Consider the following 23,686-nt stretch of genomic DNA (forward strand, 5'->3'; position numbering starts at 1 on the left):
AAAAAAAAAAAAAAAAAAAAAAAGTGAGAGGAAATTGTTTTTAGAAATTTCAGGAGGAGAAAAGTTGCCTTTATTTGTTCATCATATTTAGCGGAGCAGCTAATCTCCCAGTCAAATCCAAATCTCATTAGGTCAATTACTCAGATACTGATACTAGGTCAAAACTTAATACAGTTCCTTTCCACTGAAACAGAATTCACAGACACAAGCAAATACAAAGAAAAGATAAATCTAACTAAGAATAAAATCCCACTTGCTACAAAGTAGTTATCCAATTTTCTTTTCTGCTTTTTGCTTGTAATTTAAAATTGACCCATCTGACAGAAACTTGTGGCTAGTGACGGAATCTAGTGAATCAGCTGAGATAAGCAACAGTCAAGGTGTGGGAATGAATAGTTGGGAATCTGATCTCTAGTCCTGGCTCACCACTCATCACAGAGTTTCCCAAAAATAGAGTAAAATATTTAGGAATTAATTTGACCAAGAAGAATGGAAGACTTGTATAATGAACACTATAAAGAAGACATGAGTAAATGGAGACACAATCCACGTTCACAGTTTGGAAGACAATATTGTTAAGATGTCAATACTATCCAAAGCAATCTACAGATTTATGCAATTCCCATCAAAATCACAATGACTTTTTACAGAAATAGAAATATCTATTCTAAAATTCATACGGGATTTCAAGGAACCCCAAATAACCAAAACAATCTTGCAAGAAAAAAAAAGCTGGAAGATTCACAATTCCTGTTTTCAAAACTTTCTACAGTCATAATAACCAAAACAGTGTGACACTGGCATAAAGACAGACATATAGGTGAATGAAATAGAACAGAAAGCCCAAAAATATATACTTACATATATGGTAAAATGATTTTCAACAAGAGTGTCAAGACCATATAATAGGGAAAATGTCATTTTTTAAACACATGGCATTGGGAAAACTAAATATCAACATGAAAAAGAAGAAAATTGGATCCTTACCTAATACCATATACAAAGTTAAAATGGATCAAAGACTTAAATGTAAAACCTAAAATTATGAAACTCTTAGAAGAAAAGATAAGATAAAAACTTCACAACACTGCATTTGGCAATGATTTCTTGAATATGACACCAAAAACACAGGCAACAAAATTTTAAAAATAGACAAACAAGACTTCATGAAAATTGCAAATTTTGTGCATCTAAATACATTATCAACAACGTAAAAGTGCAGCCCACAGAATGGGAGAAAATACTTGCAAATAAAGTGATTAATATCCAGAATATATAAAGAACTTCTAAAACTCAACAACAAACAACAATTTAATTCAAAAATAAGCAAAGGACTTAAAAGGAATATTTCTTCAAAGAAGATAGAAAATGGCCGATAAGTATGAGAAGATATTCATTATCACTAGTCATTAGGGAAATGTGAATCAAAACTGCAATAAGATACCACTCCATACCCATCAGTATGACATCTATAAAATAAAATAAAAATAGAAAATATCAAGTTTTGTCAAGGATGTGGAGAAATTGGAACGCTTTTGCATGGTTAGTGGGAATGTGAAGTGGTACAGCTATTGTAGAAAACCGTATGTTGTTTCCCGAATAAACTAAAAATAGAATTACCATGTGATCCAGCAATTGCACTTCTCAGTATATACTCAAAAGAACTGAAAACAGGGTCTTCAAGAGATTATTTGTACACCCGCATTGATAGCTGTATTACTCCCAATATCCAAAATATGGAAGCAATCCAAGTGTCCATTGACAAATGGATAAGCAAAACGTGGTCTTCACAGATGATGGATCGTCAGTCCTAAAAAGAAAGAAAATCCCGTCACATCTACAATATGGATGAAACTTGAAGACATTATGCGGAGTAAAATAAACCAATCACAAAAACAAATGTTTTATGATTCCATTTATATTAGATACTTAAAACATTAGTCAAAATCAGAGACAGAAAGTAGAATGGTGGTTACCAGGGGCTGGGGGAGAAGGGAATGGAAAGTTATTGTTTAACGGGTACAGAGTTTCAGTTTTAGAAAATGAAGAGAGATATGGAGATAGATGATGGTGATGGCTGTGCAACCTTATACATGTATTTATTACCACTGAATGGGAAACTTAAAATGGCTAAGATAATAAATTTTATGTTATATATATTTTTACCACAATTAAAAAATTGTAGGGGGGGAAAAATGTCCTGGGTACACAGTCTTCACTCTTCTAACAGGAAAAACAAAAACAAAAAACTCGTGTTTGTTGAATATTTTTCTCCTCTGATTACATTTTTTAGCAGAAAATTGAAACATACACTTTTCAAAATAACTAACACCATGCCACTCATTTCCGTAAGCCCCTTACAGTTTTTAACCAGAATACAATATCTTCACTCCACCTAAGATGCCAAGTTGCTCTGCTCTTTTATAATTTATCACTTAAAATTTACAGGAAATGCTTAAGCTTGCTTACTAAATCTGACAGCCAAGCTTCTATGCAATGTTTATATCTGGTACCTAATTCCACTTGCATTAGCAAGGAAGCTTTCGGTGATGACCTAGCAAGACTTGCTTTAAATGGTGCTTTTTTTTTTTTTGGACAAAGCCTTGAAGCAAGGATAAACAGTATATTCTCCACATCTAAGTTTAACACCAGAACAGACATAACCTCACACCTAACACTTGGCAGTAGTTGTGTTTAAATCTGAAAGTAGTCTGTTGCTAAAAGGGTAGTATTTCCCTCTTTAATGTGCTTTGATTTACTGTTGTACTGCATTTCAGACAAAACTCTTAGTACATGATGTTTATCAGGGAGAGGAAGATTAGTAGGGGTTTACCTTGCTTGATGTCTACTCTATTAGGAATATCATTAGTTTCCATTAAGTTTGATTCTCTCAGCTACAGACTAGGACTGAATTGATCACTTTGGGAAATTAAATTTACTCTCACAAGCAAGTAAGGCACTATTTAGTGAATTAGTAATCCAAAGCAATAATGTTAGCCCATAATAGTTTTCAAAATTCATTAGAACAATGAAGTTCTACCCAAGTTGAAATCTGCACAGATACACCTCTCATTTTTCGCCACAGGTGTCTCCTTACTCCCATCCTCATCCGGCGATGGCTTGTATTCTAAACTAAGAGAGAAGCAACCTCAAAATCTAACATCTATTAAACTCTGAGCACTTAATCATAACCTGATACATAGAAAGCTCAGGAAACAAAATGTCAGGCCAGATGCAGTGGTTCATGCCTGTAATCCTAGCACTTTGGGAGGCCGAGGCAGGCAGATCACTAAGTTGGTAGACCAACCTTGCCAACATAGTGAAGCCTTGTCTCTACTAAAAATACAAAAAATTAGCCAGGCATGGTGACGTGCACCTGTAATCCCAGCTACTCAGGAGGCTGAAGCAGGAGAATCCCTTGAACCTAGGAGGTGGAGGCTGCAGTGAACTGAAATTATGCCACTGAACTCCAGCCTGGGCAACAGAGAAAGAAAAACAAAACAGAAGAGGAGGGGAGGAAAGGAGAGGGCAAGGAGGGGGAGGGAGAAGGGAAAGAGAGGAGAGGAGGGGAGGGGAGGGGAGCAAAGGAGAAGAGAAGACAGTGTCAAATGAATTAGTACAAGTTGCTGTCCCAGACACAGCAAAGGAGGAGGCTGGAGACAAAGGCAGGAATGTTGGAGACAAAATGCATTAAATTGGGTCTCTGCTCTCAAGGAGCTTGTAATCTGAGTCAGATAATGAATCACACATGTAAAAATTAATTTGTGTCATATTTTCTCTACAATCCTCCTTTAGTTCCAAAGAAGGAAAGAGCCTCACATATTTAGAAAACAGAAAGAAAACCACTGAGCCTGGCTACAACATAGCGTCGAAGCTGAGGGTAGGAGACAGGGAGCCAATGAAGGGCCACAGATGGTAAAGAGCCTATTCATTCTGAAGTCACAATCCCCCGATAGGGTTTAGGAGGAAATGAAAGCCTGAAAAGTCACTGTAGTTGCCAGTGGAAGAATGACACGAACGGGTGAAAGAGGAAGCAGAGAGACCCTTGAGGAAGCTACTGCCTTACACCAGATAAAAAAAGCAAAAGGCAATGTGGTCTACAAAAACAAAAACAGAGAAAGCCAATGCAAAGGTGATCTATGTTGGAGTTGAAGCTCTGACTGCATTTTCAGATAAATCGGATGGTCAAAGTCAGGAAAGTATATCAAGGGTGTTCTGTAAATGTTTAGATGGTAGCTTGTCACCTCTCTCCTTGAACCCCAAATGGCACTTCACAAAAATGGCACCCATGAACTTCATTTGGACAAATCAATTTTGAGATGTTTATTCACTCAAGTGGTGTTTTCAAGTAAGTGGCTGGACATATGAGTTAAAATTCAGTTTAGCGGTCAGGGCTGGAATTACTAGCATCCAGGAGATTTTCACAGCAATGGAACCATTTAAAGAATAAATAAAGACAGAGATGAAGTAATATCTCAGGTCAAAGGGCTGGGACACCCCAACCTTTATGATGCAGGCAGTTTAGGAGGAGCCTACAAAGACGACTGAGGAGAAGAGGGCAGAGAAGCAGCGGGAAACCCGACTGGAAGCCAAGAATGAGAAGACTTTCAAGGAAGGAACTATGTCAGATGCTGCTAAGCTGCCACGGAAGAGGAAGAATAAAATGTCAGGTTTGGAAATATTGAGGATGTGGATAAATCTGACAAGACTGGTTTCTATGCAGTGACAGAAAGAGAAGCTACATGGCAATGTTTGTAATAAAATAGAAAAACACCAAACATCACCCATGTGGCTATGCCACAGATGAGAAAATTCTCAGGCCTTTTGCCTGAGCACAAATTTTGACTGGCTTTGACCATGAATACACAGCCTTTGGCACCTCTCCAGTATCAGTGGAATGTATGCTCAGAAAAGCCAAAAGCAGGGCATGAAACTGCATTATTCAACAAGCCTCTTAGGCATAGGATGCCTACTAGTTCCTCCAATATGCATTATTCATGTTCGATGTTAGCAATTATTAGTCCGGAGACCATGGACTTAAGGGTTTATGAGGGACCATATGAAAAATTATGTGCAAATGCATTTTTCTACTGCAAGAGTCCAAAGCTTTTATCAAATTTTCAAGAGTTCCATGACTCTCTCTCAAAAAATAAAATATTAAGAACTTTGCCCAACACCAACGAATTTCTACAGCTCACCAAACTGAGACAGACTTTCCCTGAGATTAAGCTCCTATGAGACCATCATTTCTCATCATCCAGGGCACCACGTAACATTTGCTCCATAGTCAAGGAAACTCCAAATAGCCCAGAGGTCTAACAAATCACCCACCTATCTCATTGAGCACTCCACGAAGCTTTCAAAGGCTCTGAATCCAGAGAAATGTCACTTCTGGGCATGGAGCTTCAGAGGCTGATAAATGCTAAGTAATCCATTACCTTGTATGAAGACAGAGCAGGGACTGAGTGGGACGCCACAGTGTTTTGCCTAAAGAATTGTAGCTCAAGCACAGAGCACTATTTGACGAGGGTCCTCCTAATTCAATTTCTACAATCAGTTCCCATCAGGAACTCCTGCTCTGGGTAAGATATGATGGCTGTCTTATAAGCGGTACTTGGCATTCTGATTGGGTCAATACTATCTGAAGGGTTTCATTCCACTTTGAATACTTGGGCAAAGGCTGCTAGAAATGTTCAGCAATGATGGTGAATTTGCTTCTTCCAAGAATGTGAAGGGATTTTAGGACATTTGTGCTCTTTAAAGTGCCACAGGTAAAGCATAAATTGACTCTCTATCCATGCAGACCAACAGTGCACTCCTTGCAAGGCACTGTGAATGGATCTGTTGTGAAATTTCAACCTCACCTAAAATTCAGGTTTAACTCCTCAGCTGCTGCCACTGTATTTGGTCACTACAGAGTCAGAGCTCACATCCAATCACAAACATGACACTTAAATACTAGTGGAAACATAGCTGGCCATACTGTGAAGTGTCCTTCCTTAGAAGTACTCTCAGTCTTCAATCAAAACACACAAACATACAGCCTCTGAAACTCCATGCCCAGAAGTGACATTTCCCTGAAAGTGGCCAAACTGCCCAGAGTAATTTATAGATTTAATGCTATTTCCATTAAACTGCTCTTCACAGAATTAGAAAAAAGAAAAAAAAACTCTAAAATTCCTATGGAACCAAAAAAGATCCCATATAGCCAAGACAATCCTAAGCAAAAAGAACAAAGTTGGAGGTATCATGTTATCCAACTTGAAACTATACTACAAGGCCACAGTAACCAAAACAGCATGGTACTGAAGGAAAAGAAACACGCTGTTAGAAACATTTTACTGCTTCACACAAACCTCGACAGATGTACATATGAGCATCTTGTGTACGCTGCTATTTTAGAATACTCCGTGTGTGTGAACATGGCTACAATTCTACAGATACTCAGCTTCAATACTGTCTTGCTTGTGTAACTATGAACAAATCATCTATTTAAAACTGATTATGAAAAACTGGCCTAGCAATACCAGGATCTCTACAACAAGTAAGTACAACATATTATACATGGAATACTCTCAAAATTACTGCCATATTATAAGCTACTATCACATTATTATGAAATTCTGAGATAGAACATACATATATTTTGGAGACAGGGTGTCGCTCTGTCACCCAAGCTGGAGTGCAGTGGCACAATCGCTACTCACTTCAGACCTGAACTCCTGGGCTCAAACAATCCTCCTGCCTCAGCCACCTGAGTAGCTTGGGCTACAGGTACCTGCAACTATGCCTGGCTAATTTTTAGATTTTGTGTAGAGATGAGGTCTCAGTGTGTTGTCCAGGCTGGAGCATATTTCTAAAATACCAAGTATGTTAGCAATTTTATGGAATGTAATTTGAGAATAACTTTGGAGTTCAATAATCACATTAGGTCAAGTCTATCTGTAATACAGGCAGTTTATTACAACAGAAGATTTATTAAAATGTGTGAGTATGAACAACACATCTATATAGATTTCAGAAGCTACTAAATTGCCTCTAGTTATGGCTAGTTTTAGCCAATTCTGAAAGCAATTAAAAAGCATAAAACAATTTTCAGGCAAGACATATATTATCTGTCATACCAAACAGGACAGATGAAGGAAATTCCTCCAGGGAGGCCAGGTTGCACAGGCAGCTGCTGGAAGACAGCATTCACATATGAAGTCACGCCAGCATCTCCAGCCCCTACACACTGAACTGAACATACTGTATCCACTGGTGGAAGGTACTGGGAAAGAGAGGAATAGAGGCCAGGCGCGGTGGCTCAAGCCTGTAATCCCAGCACCATGGGAGGCCAAGGCGGGCGGATCACGAGGTCAGGAGATTGAGATCATCCTGGCTAACATGGTGAAACCCCGTCTCTACTAAAAAAAGTACAAAAAATTAGCTGGGCCTGGTGGCGGGTGCCTGTAGTCCCAGCTACTTGGGAGGCTGAGGCAGGAGAATGGCGTGAACCCGGGAGGTGGAGCTTGCAGTGAGCAGAGACCGTGCGCCAATGCACTCCAGCCTGGGTGACTGAGCGAGACTCTGTCTCAAAAAAAAAAAAAAAAAAAAAAAAAAAAAGAGAGGAATAGAAACAGTAGAAGAACAGAATTAAGATCTCCACTACAGGTGAAATAGGAAATTAAAGGAAATTAAAAAGTGTATAAATCATAAATTCAGCAGAAACTCAGTTACATGTTGAAACCAACCCCCTGAGAGAGACAGCTAAAGTCTTTCAAAAATTAACTGCCTGTTTTTCTGTAGTTACTGAACCTTATCTCTCCTCCCTTCCCAGGCATTCCGTGAGGACCCTGTTTCCCTTGCTATACAGTTACAAGGTCACAAGACAGATAAGCCTCAGTCGCAAAACATGTTTTCCTTGGAAAAACAAGAAATGATGTAATGCATGCCTCAATTGATTAACTGCCTTTGTTTCTTGCTTCTTTAGCGCACTTCCCCCTGCATGTATCTCCCGCCACGAAACACTTAAAAGGGAGCGTGGCTCTTTGTTCGGGGCTCAGTCTTTTGGATGTTAATCCTACTGGGCTGGTGCACCTAAACAAATATCCTCCTGAACCCCATCAGTCTCTCTGATTCCTTAAAATTCCCACAACACAGGCATATTGTCACTGTAGTTCTATGGGATGTTTTTCTACAGAACTAAAAAACAAACCAACGGAAAAATCAAGTGGAAAGCATATCCACAGCAAATGAAAGTAGGTAGTTCTTGTCCTAACATTTAATATGAGACAATTAGTTTATGGGTAAATATCACTTTAAGTAAATTGTACACATGAAAATACACTTGGATTCCCAATGTTTTAGGAGTAGGATATTTATTTTTACCAAATCCATCATGATTTATTTTGGTAACAAGCTCTCCCAGTATATTAGTTTGATTATAGTAAACTGTAGTGTGAAATAGTTTTCTAGATAGAGAAACGGTGGCTCAGGACCATTTCTTGCTTGTCAGTATATGGAAAGGGTGACTGTCCCACGGTGCTACGCCACCCACTCCTGCTGGGTGCACCAGAATAAAGACATAAAATACAGCCTCTTGCATAGGGTTTTCAAGATCTGATGCCTACAGTGGGATCATCTGTAGTCCAACTGAGAGATGCTGAAGTTCTCTGGAAAAGGTCACATTTATTTGTTCCTCCAGAAACAACCGAAACAACAGGGTTTGCAGAGCTTCCGGGTTACTGAACACAAGGAGGTGCTAGGAGGGTGCTGTGCCCGACAGAGGGCATGGAAGCTCTGTGTCCCTCCCCACATACCTTGCCTTATGCATCTTTATTTTCTTTTTTATCAAGACAGGATCTGGCTCTGTTGTGCAGACTAGAGTGCAATGGCAAAATTTCAGCTCATGCAACCTAAGCCTCCCCAGCTCCAGGTATCCTCTCACCTCAGCCTCCCCAGTAGCTGGAACTACAGGTGCACACTACTGTGCCCAGTAATTAAAAAAAAAAATTGTAAAGACAGGGTTTCACCATGTTGCCCAGGCCGGTCTCAAACTCCTGAGGTAAGGCCCACCTCAGACTCCCAAAGTGCTGGGATTACAGGCATGAGCAACTGCATCCAGCATGTACGTCTCTTTCATTGGCTGTTTCTGAGATGTATCCTTTATCGTGAACCAGTAATAGGAAATGAACTGGCCAGATGCGGTAACTCACATCTGTAATCCCAGCACTTTGGGAGGCTGAGGTGGGAGGATCGCTTGAGCCCAGGAATCTAAGGCCAACTTGGGCAACACAACAAGACCCCATCTCTACAAAAAAATAAATTAGCCAGATGTGTTGGTGCAAGCATACAGTCTCAGCTACTAAGGAGGCTGAGGCGGGAGGACCACTTGAACCCAGGCAGTCAAGGCTGCAGTGAGCTATGATTGCCCCACTGCATACCAACCTGAGCAACAAAATGAGACTCTGTCCCTCAGAAAAAAGAAAATAAACTGTTTTATGAGTTCCGTAAGCTGTTATAGCAAATGATGAAACCCAAAAAGGGAGTCATGGGAACCCCTGATTTGTAACTGGTTGGTCAAAAGTACAGGTGACAACCCAGGACTTGCCATTAGCATCTGAAGTGAGGGTGGTCTCGTGGGACTGAGCCCCTGACCGGTGCGGTCTGCACTAACTCCAGGTAGCATCAGAAGAAAAATGGGAGATACCCAGTTAATATCCAGAGCATTGGAGAATTTCGTGTAGAAACTCCACACTCACATTCAGTCAGAAGTGTGCGAGCAGACAGAAATACAGGCTTTTCTTTTACCTGTCTACGTGCTTAACTGCAAAGTAGAGACAACACATGGTGCTCATGAACAAAGCATGCATTAAAGTCAGACCAGATCCAACATTTGACTCAGTCTTAGTATCCATGTGAGCTTGGGCAAATCACTCTTCACTCCCAAGTCTTCATCACTTCATTCATACAATGGGGCTAACTGTGATACCTACCTGTGTTTTTGAGGATTAGTGAAATATTACACTTGGTGTTATTGTGATTATCATAACTATTTCAAACTATTTAACAAGGACAGCGATGGATGATAACATCAAAAGATTAGAAACTGTAATGAGGTTTAGTGAGAAATTCCATACAAGTAAATTAATCTCTCTGCAAAGCATTCCTGCCACACTTAATTCACCATTCCCTGAACAAAATGTGCCACCTTGATTGTCCAGGTCTTTCTAGTGCTGGTTTCCTTGCCTGGGCAGCTCACTCCATCCCAATCCATTCCCCACCCTCTACCACCACTTTCTCTCCCCACTCTCACACAACTCTTCCTCATCTTTCAGGACTCAGCTTCAATGTCCCCTTATCTGGAAGCTTCTCTCACCCTCCAGAAGAGCTTCCCGTTGCATTTGATGCATGCACTATTATTTGACCATTTTTGAGTTGTTGTCCAAGTCTTTTAATACCTGAATAACATGCTGTCCAGTCAGTCTCTCTTCCTGGGCTCTGAAGTATTTCGTAGTTGATCCAGCTAGAGGGACAAAAACACATTCTTAAAAAAAAAAAAAGGAATGACACAAACATCAGTACTTAAAAGCTTTTACTGGTATGTAAAAATGAAACAAAATTCAAAGGCTTCTGGGGAACACTTCAAAGGGAAAGAACTACTTAGAATGTCATAGAGGGTTAATTTTTATTTTATTTTAGTTTTTGAGACAGAGTCTCATTTTGTCACCTAGGCTGGAGTGCAATGGTGCAATCAGGGCTCACTGCAGCCTCGATCTTCTGGGCTCAAGTAATCTCACCTAATTTTTCTTTGGTTTAGGAAACTCAGCCTTGGTTGAGTGAGGTGGCTTATCCCTGTAATTTCAGCACTTTGGGAGGCTGAGAAGTGTTGTATTTCTCCTCACACAGGGCACCAGCTGAGGTAAGGCTCCTCATCAGAAGGTATTAGCTGTGGGGTTCTGCCCACAGACCCAGACCCAAACGACAGATGGATAAAACGTACACCAACACACAGATATTCTGTTGTGCCAGTCCAGCTGAGTGTCTGACCGCCTGTACACCAAGAGAGGTTTGTCACTGTGGCTGGCCTTGAGCAGCTCACACTCTAGACATTTTATTTAGTATACAATTAACAACAGAAGCTCTGAATCAACACACTTGTGGATAATTAACATGGTTAAGAGAGTAGTTCTAAGAACGATTACAGCTCAGGTACAATGGTTTAAAGTAAATACCATCGGGGGCAATCTCCGGGGTCGCCCTCCCCCTGAGAGGGCTATTTGGCTCAAAGGTTAGTTAATGGAGGTAGGGTAAACAGCCTTAACTGGGGAAGCCTCTACCATCCCTAGTATTTACTCTATGACCTAATGCTCTAAGGTAAGAACTGGCTGCCTTCAGCCTGTTCAATTATTACAAGCTAGGTAACCTTTCGGCCTTCCTAAAGGTTTGTGACTATTTCCTCTAACTTTCCCTAATATTCTCCTTTAATATTTCTGCCGCCATCCTGAGTGAATCCCAACAGAGAAAGGTGGATTGCTCGAAGCCAGCAACTTCAGATCAGCCTGGGCAACATATTAACACCGTCTCTACCCAAAAAACCAGAGTGAATTTGTGGAAGACAATTTTTCCACAGACTGGGGGTGGAGGGAATGGTTTCAGGATGATTCAAGTGCATTACCTATATCGTACACTTTATTTCTATTATTATTACATTGTAATATATAATGAAATAATTATAGATCTCATCATAATGTATCATCAGTGGGATCCCTGAGCTTGTTCTCCTGCAACTAGACTGTCCCATCTGGGGGGGTGATGGGAGACAGTGACAGATCATCAGGCATTAGATTCTCATAAACACTGTGCAACCTAGCTTCCTTGCATGTGCAGGGCACTATAGGCTCCGCACTCCTGTGAGAATCTAATGTCCCTGATGATCTGACAGGACATGGAGCTCAGGTGGTCATGTGAGTGATGGCGAGGGGCTGTAAATACAGATGAAGTTTCCCCTCACTCACCTGCTGCTCACCTCCAGCTCTGTGGCCCTGTGGTTGGAGACCCCTGCTCAAGTTCACTTGAAAGGATCCATCCCATGCCATTCTTCGGAGTCATCTTTACTGCTGCAGTGGTCAAGTGTAGCACCCTTTAGCTCCCAGGGAATGTGCCTCAGCTGGCATTTCATCACAATCAACACGTGGTAGCTTGAGTCACTGTGAGGTCACTTCCTGGAAATCACCAGCATTCCATATCCCGCTGGGAAGGAGCTGGGCACTGCTCCTTGGATAACCAAACCTAGGCCCAAATTCAATCAGGAGACATAAACCTCTGAAATGTTTATACTGCAATGGGTGCAGTGGCTCACACCTGAAATCCCAGCACTTTGGGAGGCCAAGGTGGGTGGATCACTTTGAGCTTAGGAGTCTGAGACTGGCCTGGAAAACACAGCAAATCACCCCCATCCCGTCTCTACAAAAAACACAAAAAGTAGCCGGGCATGGTGGGACATACCTGTAATCCCAGCTACCCAGGAGGCTGACGCAGGAGAATTGCTTGAGCCTGGGAAGTGGAGGTTGCAGTGAGCCGGGACTGTGCCACTGCACTCCAGCCTGGGTAATAGAGTGAGACCCGGTCTCAAAAATAATTAATTAAATAAACATACATACATACATATATATATATATATATATGTAAAATTTAATATAAAGAAATGTTAATTGTAACAGGGGATCAGCATGATGAGGGACACCATAGCATAAATAAAGACAACTCTAGAGAATATACAACTAGCAGAGGCCAGGCACGGTGACTCAGGCCTATAATCCCAGCAATTTTGGAAGCCAAAGCAGGAGGATCAATTGGTACCAGGAGTTGGAGACCAGCTTGGGTAACATGGTGACACCCTGTGTCTACCAAAAAAAGAAAAAAATTTAGCCAGGAATGGTGGTGGTGCACAACTGTAGTACCAGCTACTTGGGAGTCTGGGTGGGAGGATGCCTTGAGCCTGGGAACTCTAGGCTGCAGTGAGCCAAGATCATGTCACTGCACTCCAGTGATGGTGACAGAGCGAGACCCTGTCTTAGAAAAAAAGAAAGTGTTAATCTAATCCCCCTATGGGAATTCTCTTCTCCTGCCCTCTCTGGAACCTCACTTGTCAGTTCTTCCTCAAACTTCCCTGTATCTTTAACATGTCCCCCACCAATCACTTCGGTCACTGTGGTGGCCAAAGTAATGCCCCCTACCAATTGCTCAAGTCCTGTGTTACACAGCGCAGTTACAGAGGAAGGGGGATATTAAGAGTGCAGATGGAATTAGTGTTGCTAATCAGCTGTCCTTGAAACAAGATTATCCTGGAGTATCTGGGTGAGCCCATGTAATTACAAGGGTTCTTTAAATACGGAAGAGGGAGGCAGGAAGCTAAGAACCAGAGAGGGTGGGCACAACGGCTCATGTTTGTAATATCAATACTTTGGGAGCCCCAGGCAGGAAATCCCTTGAGTGCAGGAGTTCAAAGCAAGTCCTGGCAACACAGCCAGGCCCCATCTCTACCAAAAATTTCAAAATTCACTGAGTGTCATGGCGCTTACCTGTAGTCCCAGATACTCGAAAGGCGGAGGAAGGATTGCTAGCCTGGGGGTTTGAGGCTACAAAGAGCCGTGATTGCCCCACTGAACTCCATCCTGGGTGACAGAGCAAGATCCTGTTTCTGAATGTAAATGACAAGTCAATGGGTGCAGCACACCAACATGGCACCTGTATACATATGTAACAAACCTGCATGTTGTGCACATGTACCCTAGAACATAAAGTGTGTGTGTGTATGTATATTTTGTGTGTGTGTATATATATATACACACACACACACACACACACACACACACATACATAAAGGACATTGGAATCAGGGCTTTCTCCATCCTAAGGTTCCCACACGGCATCTCTCTCTGCAAATGAGTAAACATACTCCAACTCTCTGCAGAGTGGAGCAGCAGGAAAACACACTCACCTCATTTCCGTGCTGCTTGAGAGGCCTGGACAGCCCAATAACCAACTCCTTCCTAATGAAGAAACCTGGAAATGTCTGGACTTGAGCTAAGGAGAATTTAGTTCCTTCTTTTGGTTCTCAATAGGCAGGGTGGGGGCCAGGCACGGTGGCTCATACTTGTAATCTTTGCACTTTGGGAGGCCTAGGGGAGAGGATCACATGAGGCCAAGTGTTCAAGACCAGCCTGGGCAACATAGCAAGAACCGGATGGCATGCACCTGTGGTCCGCAGTACTTGGTAGGATGAGGTGAGAGGACTGATCATTTGATCCCAGGAGTTTCAGGCTGCAGTGAACCATGATCGCACCATTGCACTCTGGCCTGTGTGACACAGCCAGATCATGTCTCAAAAAGTGAGAGAGAGACAGAGAGAGACAGAGAGAGACAGAGAGAGAGAGAGAGAGAGAGAGAGAGAGAGAGAGAAACTATAGGCAGGCACTAGCACATTCAGCTAATTTTTAAATATTCTGTAGAGACAAGGTCTTGCTAGGTGGCCTATGCTGGTCTAAAACTCCTGGCATCAAGAGATCCCCCTGCCTCAGCCTCCCAATGCCCTGGGATTATATTTTTTGTTTACTATTATTGAAGACACTTGTTCTTATACTGCTTTAAGGTATAAAAGGAAAAGAAATACAGATAATAACAAATGTTAGTGAAGGCCAGGCACAGGGGCTCAGCTTGTAATTCCAGAACTTTGGGAGGCTAAGGTGACCAGACCATTGAGGCTAGGAGCATGAAACCAGCCCGGGCAACATGGTAAAACCCCATCACTACAAAAAATATATAAAAATTAGCCAGGCATGGTGCTGTGTATCTGTAATTCCCAGCTACTCAGGAGGCTGAGATGAGAGGATCACTTGTGCCTGGGAGGTCAAGGCTGCAGAGAACTGTAATGACATTACTGCACTCCAGCCTGAGACAGAGCAATCCTCTGTCTAGAAAAAACATAATGTCAGAGAAGATGCAGAGGAATTGGAGCCACATACATTACTGGTGGGAACATAAAATGGCATAACCACACTGGGAATTTCTTTTCTTGTTATTTTAATTTCATTTTTTTTTTTTTAATCAAGACAGGGTCTCCCTATCTTGCCTAGGCTAGTCTTGAACTTGTGGGCTCAAGTCATCCTCCCAACTGAGCCTCCTAAGTAGCTGGGATTGCAGGTGTGAGCCATCACACCTAACTGGTCTAACCACTTTACAAAACATCTGGCAGTTTCTCAAAAGCCTAAATGTGCAGTCATCACATAATGCAACAATTTAACTCCTAGGCATGTATCTCAGAGGAAAAAAATATATATGTCCATACAAAATTCTGTATAGGAATCTTCATAGCAGCATTATTCATAATGGCCAATACACGAAAACAACCCAAATGTCCACCATTGATGAATGAATAAACAAAACGCAGTGTGTCTACCATGGAATTTATTCAGCTGTAGAATGAATGAACTACTGATAAAAGCCACAACATGAAGGAACTTTGAAAACATTGAACTAAGAAGGAAAAAAAGCCAGCCACAAAAGATCACGTATTGTACAATTCTATTTGTCCAGATTAGGCAAATACACAGTGACAGAAAACCAATCAATGGTTGCCTAAGGCTGAGGGCAAAGGCAGGTGGTAGGGAGTAGGAATCAGTGGCTAAGGAGTGTAGATTTCTCTACAGGGTAATGAAAGGTTCTAAAAGTGACTGTGGTGATCGGTGCACAGCTCTGTGAATACTCTTAAAACCCACTGAATTGCAGATTTCAGCAAATAAATTGCATGACACATGAGTTATATTTTTATAAAGCTGTTATTTAAAAAATAATCATAAGGGGCTGGGCACAGGTAGTCACACCCGCCTGTAATCCCTGCACGATGGGAGGGTAAGGCAGGAGGATCACTTGAGGTTGGGAGTTTGAGATCAGGTTGAGCAATCTAGCGAAATCCTGCCTCTACAAAAAAAAATAAAAAAAAATTCAGCTGGTCATGGTGGCACACGTCTGTATTCCCAGCTACTTGGGAGACCGAGGTGGGAGGATTGCTCGAGCCCAGGAGTTTGAGGCTGCAATAAGTCATGATCATGTCACCATATTGCAGCCTGGGCGACAGAGCAAGACCCTGTCTGTACAAAGGAAAGAAACGTGCTGCGCATGGTGGCTCATGCCTGTAATCTCAGCACTTTGGGAAGCTGAGGCAGGTGAATCATCTGAGGTCAGGAGTTTGAGAACAGCCTGGCCAACATGGTGAAACCCTTTCTCTACTAAAAATTACAAAAATTACCCGGCTGTGGTGGTGGATTATTGTAATCCCAGCTACTCAGGAGGGCTGAGGCAGGAGAATGGCTTGAACCCGGGAGGTGGAGGTTGCAGTGATTCCAGACCATGCTACTGCACTCCAGCCTGGGTAACAAGAGCAACACTTCATCTCAAAATAAATAAATAAATAAAAATAAAAAAGAAAAGAAATGCAAGTTCTTATCACTTTGTGAGCGTAGCCAAGTTTGAGAAGGAATAGACAAGAATAAAAGAACACTGAATAATGAGGGTGAGTGGCTGGTTAGTCTCAGTTGCTAGCCAAGAGGGTTCTGAAAAATTCATTAGTAAAGTTACAGCTCCGGGACAGTCATGCAGTCAAACAATGAATGCTAAATTCATTACAAATGGCCTTGGTCTTTCTTCACATGCCTTCTAGTGAAAAATTCCTATGTGCCAAAACAGCAAGTTTGCAATGATAGCAGCTGTTTATTATAAAGACTACAATAAAGAAATGGCATCTTCTTCAAGAACAACATAATGTCGCGAGATAAAGAAGCTCTAATTTTGCCTCTGTTCAAGCGTTGATCTGATTTAGCCAATATGACACCAATTTTGGATAAAGTGCAAACAACACAATTTCATTTTTCATTAATCAAAACTGATTAGGTAGTGTAATATCAACTCTGATTTTATAAAAAATTGTTAAGTGCCTGGCACAGTGGCTCACTCCTATAAAACTAGCACTTTGGGAGGCCAAAGTGGGTGGATCATTTGAGGTCAGGGATTCGAGACTAGCCTGGCCAATGTGGTAAAACCCCGTATCTACCAAAATACAAAGAAGTAGCTGGGAGTGGTGGCACGTGTTTGTAATCCCAGCTACTCAGGAGGCTGATGGAGGAGAATCGCATGAACCTGGGAGGTGGAGGTTGCAGTGAGACAAGATTGTACTCCAGCCTGGGTGACAAAGTGAGACTCTGTCTCAAAACAAACAAACAAAAAAAATTGATCCGATAAAAAATATGAAATGATGGAACCAATTAGATGTTAAAACTTGTCCCAAAAAGAATTCCAAAACCCACATGTATCTGAGACCATCAAGACCATTACTACTATATTTAAAAATAAACTGATTATACAGTCAACAATAATTGGGCAGCAGTCTTCTCATCCACAGCCACACAAACCCAATCATGTGGCTATGCAGTTGAAAGGCCTGCATAGCCTCGATGGAACTGGTCTGACTTGAGATTTCATTTTATTTGTATTTGTATTTTGAGACAGGGTTCTGCTCCATCACCCAGGCTGGAGTGCAGTGGTGTAATTATGGCTCACTACAGCCTTGACCAACTGACATCAAGAGATCCTTCTGCCTAAGCCTCCCTAATACCTGGGAATGCAGGCAGGTTCCACCATGCCAGGCTATTTTTTTTAAATTTTTGTAGAGAGAGAAGTCTTGCTATGTTGCCCAAGCTGGCCTCAAACTCCTAGCCTCAAAAGTTATCTGTCCACTTCAGCCTTCTGAGTAACTGAAACCACATGCATACACCACCATGCCTGGCTACATTTATTTTACTAAATTTCTTTCTTTTTGTAGAGAGGAGGTCTTGCTATGTTGCCAAGGCTGCTGACTCTTGGCCTTAAAAGCCACTCCCATCTCTGCCTCTCAAACTGTTGGAACTACAGGTGTGAGCCACTGCACTTGGCCTGACTTGAGATTTCTTTCATCTAGCATCCTTTACTTGGTAGGATTGGGAAAGGCAGTAGTGTTTTTTTTTAATTACTTAATAATTCAATTTGAATCAAACTCAACCATGACCCCTGCCTTCTCTTACACCCCACGTCCAGTCTCTCAGGAAATCCTGTTGATAGTCTTCAACATGTATCCAGGTTCTGACCATCTCTCACCGCCACCAGGACCCTGGTCAGGACCACTATCATCTCCCACCTGGATGTTGTGACAGCTTGGCCTCCCTGCTTCTACCAAAACCTCCCTGTAGTCTTTCCCAAATCAGCAGCCAGGGGGTGCTTTTAAATAGAGAGACAGATCATGTCACCTCTCTGCTCAGAACCTTCCTGCAGTTCCCATCTCAGTCAGAGTAAAAGTCAACGCCCCAGCAATAACCTCCCAGGGCTCACACAATCTGTAGTGATCTCAGCCCAACACCTCCCTGGCCTCCTCCCCTGCTTCTCTTCCTCCCTCTCTCTGCTGCACTGGACTCCATCCTGAGCCTTAGACACACCAAGGAGTTCCCTCCTAACATCTTCATTCTGTTGCTTCTGCCTGCAATGCTCTTCCCTAAGCACCTTGGCCAGCTCCTTTCCCTCCTTCAAGCCTTTGTTCAGTTTTCACTTATGAGGACAACCCTGAACACTCTATTTAATATTGCCGTCTGTCCCCATTCCCACCATGCTCACTCATTTCTTTTCTTTTCTCTCCTTTTTTTTTTTTAAGACAAGAACCCCCTCTGTCAACCAGGTTAGAGTGAAGTGGTGCAATCACAGCTCACTGCAACTTTGAACTCACATGCTCAAGCAATCCTCCTGCCTCAGCCTCCTTAGTAGCTAAAACTACAGGTGTGTGCTACCATGACTGTTTTTATGTTTGTTTGTTTTTTTGTTTTTAGACAGGGTCTCACCATGTTGTACAGACCGGTTTTGAACTCCTGGGCTCAACTGATCCTCCCACTTCAGCCTCCTAAAATGCTGGGATCGCAGGCATTAGCCACTGTGCCTGGCTTTGTGTTCATTTCTTCTTGCTTCTTTTACACACTACCCTACATTGAGTGGCTTGTAACATCACAAGTCCACTATCTGACGGTTCTGAAGCTCAGAAATCCAAAATAGGCATAACAAGGCTAAAGTCAAGGCGTCAGCAGGGCTGCATTCCTCCTGGAGGGCCTAGAGAGAACGTGTTCCCTTGCCTTTTCCAGCTTCACGAAGCCACCCACATTCCTTGGCTCATGGCTCCTAACTCTATCTTCAAAGCAAGAAGCGGAGCATCTCACCTCTGCTTCCATTATCACATCTCCTCCAATTCTGACTCTTCTACCTCCCTCTTGCTATCATAAAGACCCTTGTGATTTCTTGGCATGGTAGCTCACATCTGTAATCCCAACACTCTGGAACGCCAAGGTGGGAGGAACGCTAGAGGCCTGGAGTTCAAGACCAGCCTGGGCAACATAGTGAGACTCCACCTCTACAGAAATGGTAGTAATAATGACTTTAGCCAGTCATTGTGATGTGCACAGGCAGTCCCAGCTACATGAGAGGCTGAGATGAGAGAATTGCTTTAGCCCAGGAGTTTGAGATCAGTCTAGGCAACATAACAAGACTGCATCTTTATAAAAAATACAAACATGATCTGGGCGTAGGTGGCATGCACCTGTAGTCCTGGCTACTCAGGAAGCTAAGGTAGGAGGATTGCTTGAGCCCAGGAGTTTGAGGCTGCAGTGAGCTATGATCACATCACTGCACTCCAGCCTGGGTGATAGAGTGAGACTCTGTCTCAAAAACAGAAAACAAATGAAGAGGAAGACACATTTGGTCTCTGCCCCTGGTCCTGGCACAGAGCTTCTAAAGCTCTTATGAAGTCCTCAATGATAGAAGTGATAGGAGCATCTTTTGTTTTAATATTTGGTCTTAGTCCTAGGTTTCTAGCACAAGATCTTCCTGTAGATCACCCTACCCCCTACTTCCTACCCCATCCTCCACAAAACAACCCAATTCTTCTCCATAATGGAGCTATATTACAAAAAGTTGTACTCATTTATATTTTGAATTTCATTCATTAAAATTTTGTGGAAATTTGTTTTATCTCGTTACACCTGCATGCTATTCTTGGTTTTGTCTCTTAGTCTTTGAAGCCTAAAATATTTAGCATCTGGCCCTTTAATGTGTTAACCCTTGGACTAAAGGAACTGGGAGCACTTTAGACTGGAAGAAAGAACACAATATGGCAACTGCCCTCAAATGTTTGCTGGATTCAATAGGGAGCTGGATCCATCCATCACCAGGTCATATTTACTACAGAACACTCCCCTACCTATGAAGAAAGAGGCAGTTCTGTCTCTACAAAAACAAACAAACAAAAGTAAGCCATGCAGGGTAGTGTGCGCCTATAGGTCCAGTGACTCCGGAGGCTGATATGGGAGGATTGTTTGAGCTCAGGAGCTTGAGATTACAGTAAGCTATGATTGTGTCACTGCACTCCAGCCTGAGCAACACAGCAAGACTCTGTCTCTAAAAAGAAAGAGAACAGACACTCTATGGAATGGGATAAAATATTTAGAAATCATATAGCTAACCAGAGTTTATTATTTAAACTTTAAAACAGGCAAAATACTTGAATAGTAGGCCAAGCATGGTGGCTCACACCTGTAATTCCAGCACTTTGGGAGGCCGAGGCAGGTGGATCACGAGGTCAAGAGATCGAGGCTATTCCTGGCCAGCACAGTGAAACACTGTCTCTACCAAAAATACAAAAATTAGCTGGGCGTGGTGGTGCGTACCGGTAGTCCCAGTTCTCCTCGGGAGGCTGAGGCATGAGAATCACTTGAACCCAGGAGGTGGAGGCTGCAGTGAGCCGAGATCACGCAATTGCACTTCAGTCAGGTGACAGAGCAAAACTCCGTCTCAAAAAAAAAAAAAAAAGACTTAAATAGTAATTCCACCAAAGATATACAAATGGCCAATAAGCATATAAGAAAATGTTCAAAATCATTCATTATTAGGGGAAGAAAATCAATCCTAAAATGAGATATCACATCATACCTGCTAGGATGGCTATAATAATAATTAAAAGATAACAAGTGCTGGTTCGAAGAAGTGGAGAAATTAGAACGCTTGAATATTCTTGGTAGGAAAGTAAAACGGTACAGTCACTGTGAAAGTCTGGAAGTTTCTCAAAAAGTTAAACACAGAATTACCGTATGACTAAGCTATTCCACTCCCAGGTGTATACCCAAAAGAACTGCAAAAATGAACTCAGAAACATGCTGAGTGCTGACGTGCAACTGCTGATGCTGGCTGGAGACAAGAGAAGAAAGGGAAGCCTGAGGACAGTATTCACTGCAGCATTAATCACAATTACCAAAAGGTGGACACACCCCAGGTGTCCATCCATAGATGAAGGGATAAACAAAATGCGACATACACGTGCAATGGAATATTACTCAACCATGAAAAAGAATGAAGTTCTGATCAATGCTATCAGACATATTGTTACAACCTGGCTGAACCTCGAAAGTATTAGGCTAAGTGAAGTAAGCCACACGTAAAAGGGCAAGTATTGCATGATTCCTTTTATGTGAGGTACCCAAATAAGCAAATTTGCAGAAACGCAAATTAGATTAAGAAGTTACCAGGGTGTCAGGGAGGAAAGAATGGAAAGTTATTGCTTATTGGGTACAGAATTTCTGTTTGGGATGATGGAAAATTCTGGAAATACATAGTGATGATGCTTGTAAACCTTGTGAATGTAATTAAATGCCACTGAATTTTACACATTTTAAGTTAATCCTTTCTAAAAACCAAAGAGAAATGGAATGGCATTTATTACCTATCAGTTGTGCTAGATACATTATAGCATTATCTCACTAAGCTCCATGAATGTCTGTGAGGTAGGAGCTCAGAACGGTCAAGTATCTTTCTCAAAGTCTCACAGCTAGGAATGCGCAGTACATGTTTTCACTAGACAATGGGTACTTTCCACATAAGGGTCAAGGATCATCTGCCAGGACTATTTAATACAAAGGAGATTTTCACATTACAAAGCAGATTCTTAATACAACCAACAATACTAGTAACATGCAGTTTGCATACATTATCTCCGGAATTCTCACAAATAGGAAAGAAAGAACTTAAGACATCAGAGAGCTACTTAGGATTCAGAATGCAAGCTGCCCCAATATGCATCCTCTGTCCTTAAAGACCTGAGCTGCAAACATGGAAAAGATTGAAAAACACTGCCTTCAGGTGTGAATAAAAATATATTACATCTTAGTAAGAATGCAGGGAAGCAGATGCTTATCTATTTTGTCTTATCTACTGATAACTAAATTCAGAAATTGTGATAAAAGTAATACAAATGTTATAAATATATTTCCTCTTAATTTTTGAAGAGCAATGATTACAGTCTGAAAAACTGTCATTAAGCGATTAGTATTCAAAGTGCCATACTGAGGCCAAATCTTTTTGGCTTTCAATATCTAGCTTTATTATGTCACAATGACATTCAGATTCTTTTCCACTTACATTGTAAAACTGCACATGAACTCAAAACTCTAGGTAAATCTATAAACATATACCTATGAATCAACCTTTAGTTCATTAAAAAATATACTTTCTCTACACACACTTTCTTTCCCTTTCTAATGTGCATTATCTTATATAATCCTCAAAGCAATCTCTTGAGCTGGATTTTTTTTTTTTTAAACGGATACATGTGCAGAACATGCAGGTTTATTACATAGGTATACACGTGCCATGGTGGTTTGCTGCACCCATCAACCTGTCACCTACATTAGGTATTTCTCTGAATGTTATCCCTCCCCTAGCCCCCCACCTCGCACAACCCCCGGTGTGTGATGTTTCCCTCCCTGTGTCCATGTGTTATCATTGTTCAACTCCCACCTATGTGTGAGAACATGCAGCATTTGGTTTTCTGTTTGTGTGTTAGTTTGCGGAGAATGATGGTTTCCAGCTTCATCCTGCAAAGGACATGAACTCATCCTTTTTACGGCTGCATAGTATTCTATGGTGTATATGCACTACATTTTCTGGGAGTGTAAATTAGTTATTCCTTTTTTTAACCTTAAAATTTGAATTTATGGAGCATTAAGTTCTGGACTGTAAAATCAAAAAGAAAAAAGAGATGTGAGGTCAAAGGAAGGAGAGATAGTGAAAAATGAGCCAGCAGTTGAAAAGTAAAATTTTTCAGTAAAGAGTAACAGTTAAGATGGTCGTTCATGTTGTTATCGAAACAAAAGAGGTTTGGTCTGGGTCCTGCTTCTCACCGCACAGAAACCCAGTGACAAGTATTGCTAAGAAAGAAGGCTGTAACCCGGGTGGTGCAGCCAAGGAGAGGGAAGCTCAGTCTCAAATCCATCTCCTTCACTGACTAAAACTGGGAGTCTATTTGGCAGGAAGAAATGTAACATTGTATAAGAAAACAGGAATTAGGGAAGAGCAAGGAAGCATCTGGCACTGTGATCTGGTGAGTTTCAGCTCTTTGATACTTCCTGAAGGTCTTTTTTTGAGGGAAGGCAGATAAATACAAGTTTCAAGCTTTAACAGCAGGGTTAAATTTCTGTTTATCCTATGGGACTACCGGGCTGGTTTCAAAGTAAGCAATGATTCCATAGGCCCTTTCTGTTCTTTTAAAATCTGAAATAAACAACTGAATATATGTTATACGCTGAAC

At 41.7% G+C, this 23,686-nt stretch overlaps 1 long non-coding RNA gene across 1 annotated transcript in view; it reads right to left on the reverse strand.

The window, feature by feature from the left end:
• Positions 1-1,094: 1,094 nt before the first annotated feature.
• Positions 1,095-23,686, reverse strand: part of LOC126929283 (uncharacterized) — a 31,657-nt gene continuing 9,065 nt past the window's right edge. The window contains exons 4-6 of the long non-coding RNA XR_007717126.1: positions 12,000-12,273; positions 10,443-10,507; positions 1,095-1,810 (exon numbers count right to left, since the gene is read on the reverse strand). This is a non-coding gene — a long non-coding RNA (uncharacterized LOC126929283). The remainder of the gene's footprint in view (positions 1,811-10,442; positions 10,508-11,999; positions 12,274-23,686) is intronic.

The sequence above is a fragment of the Macaca thibetana genome, chromosome 10 (assembly GCF_024542745.1).
Source record: "Macaca thibetana thibetana isolate TM-01 chromosome 10, ASM2454274v1, whole genome shotgun sequence".
Taxonomy (NCBI): Eukaryota; Metazoa; Chordata; class Mammalia; order Primates; family Cercopithecidae; genus Macaca; species Macaca thibetana.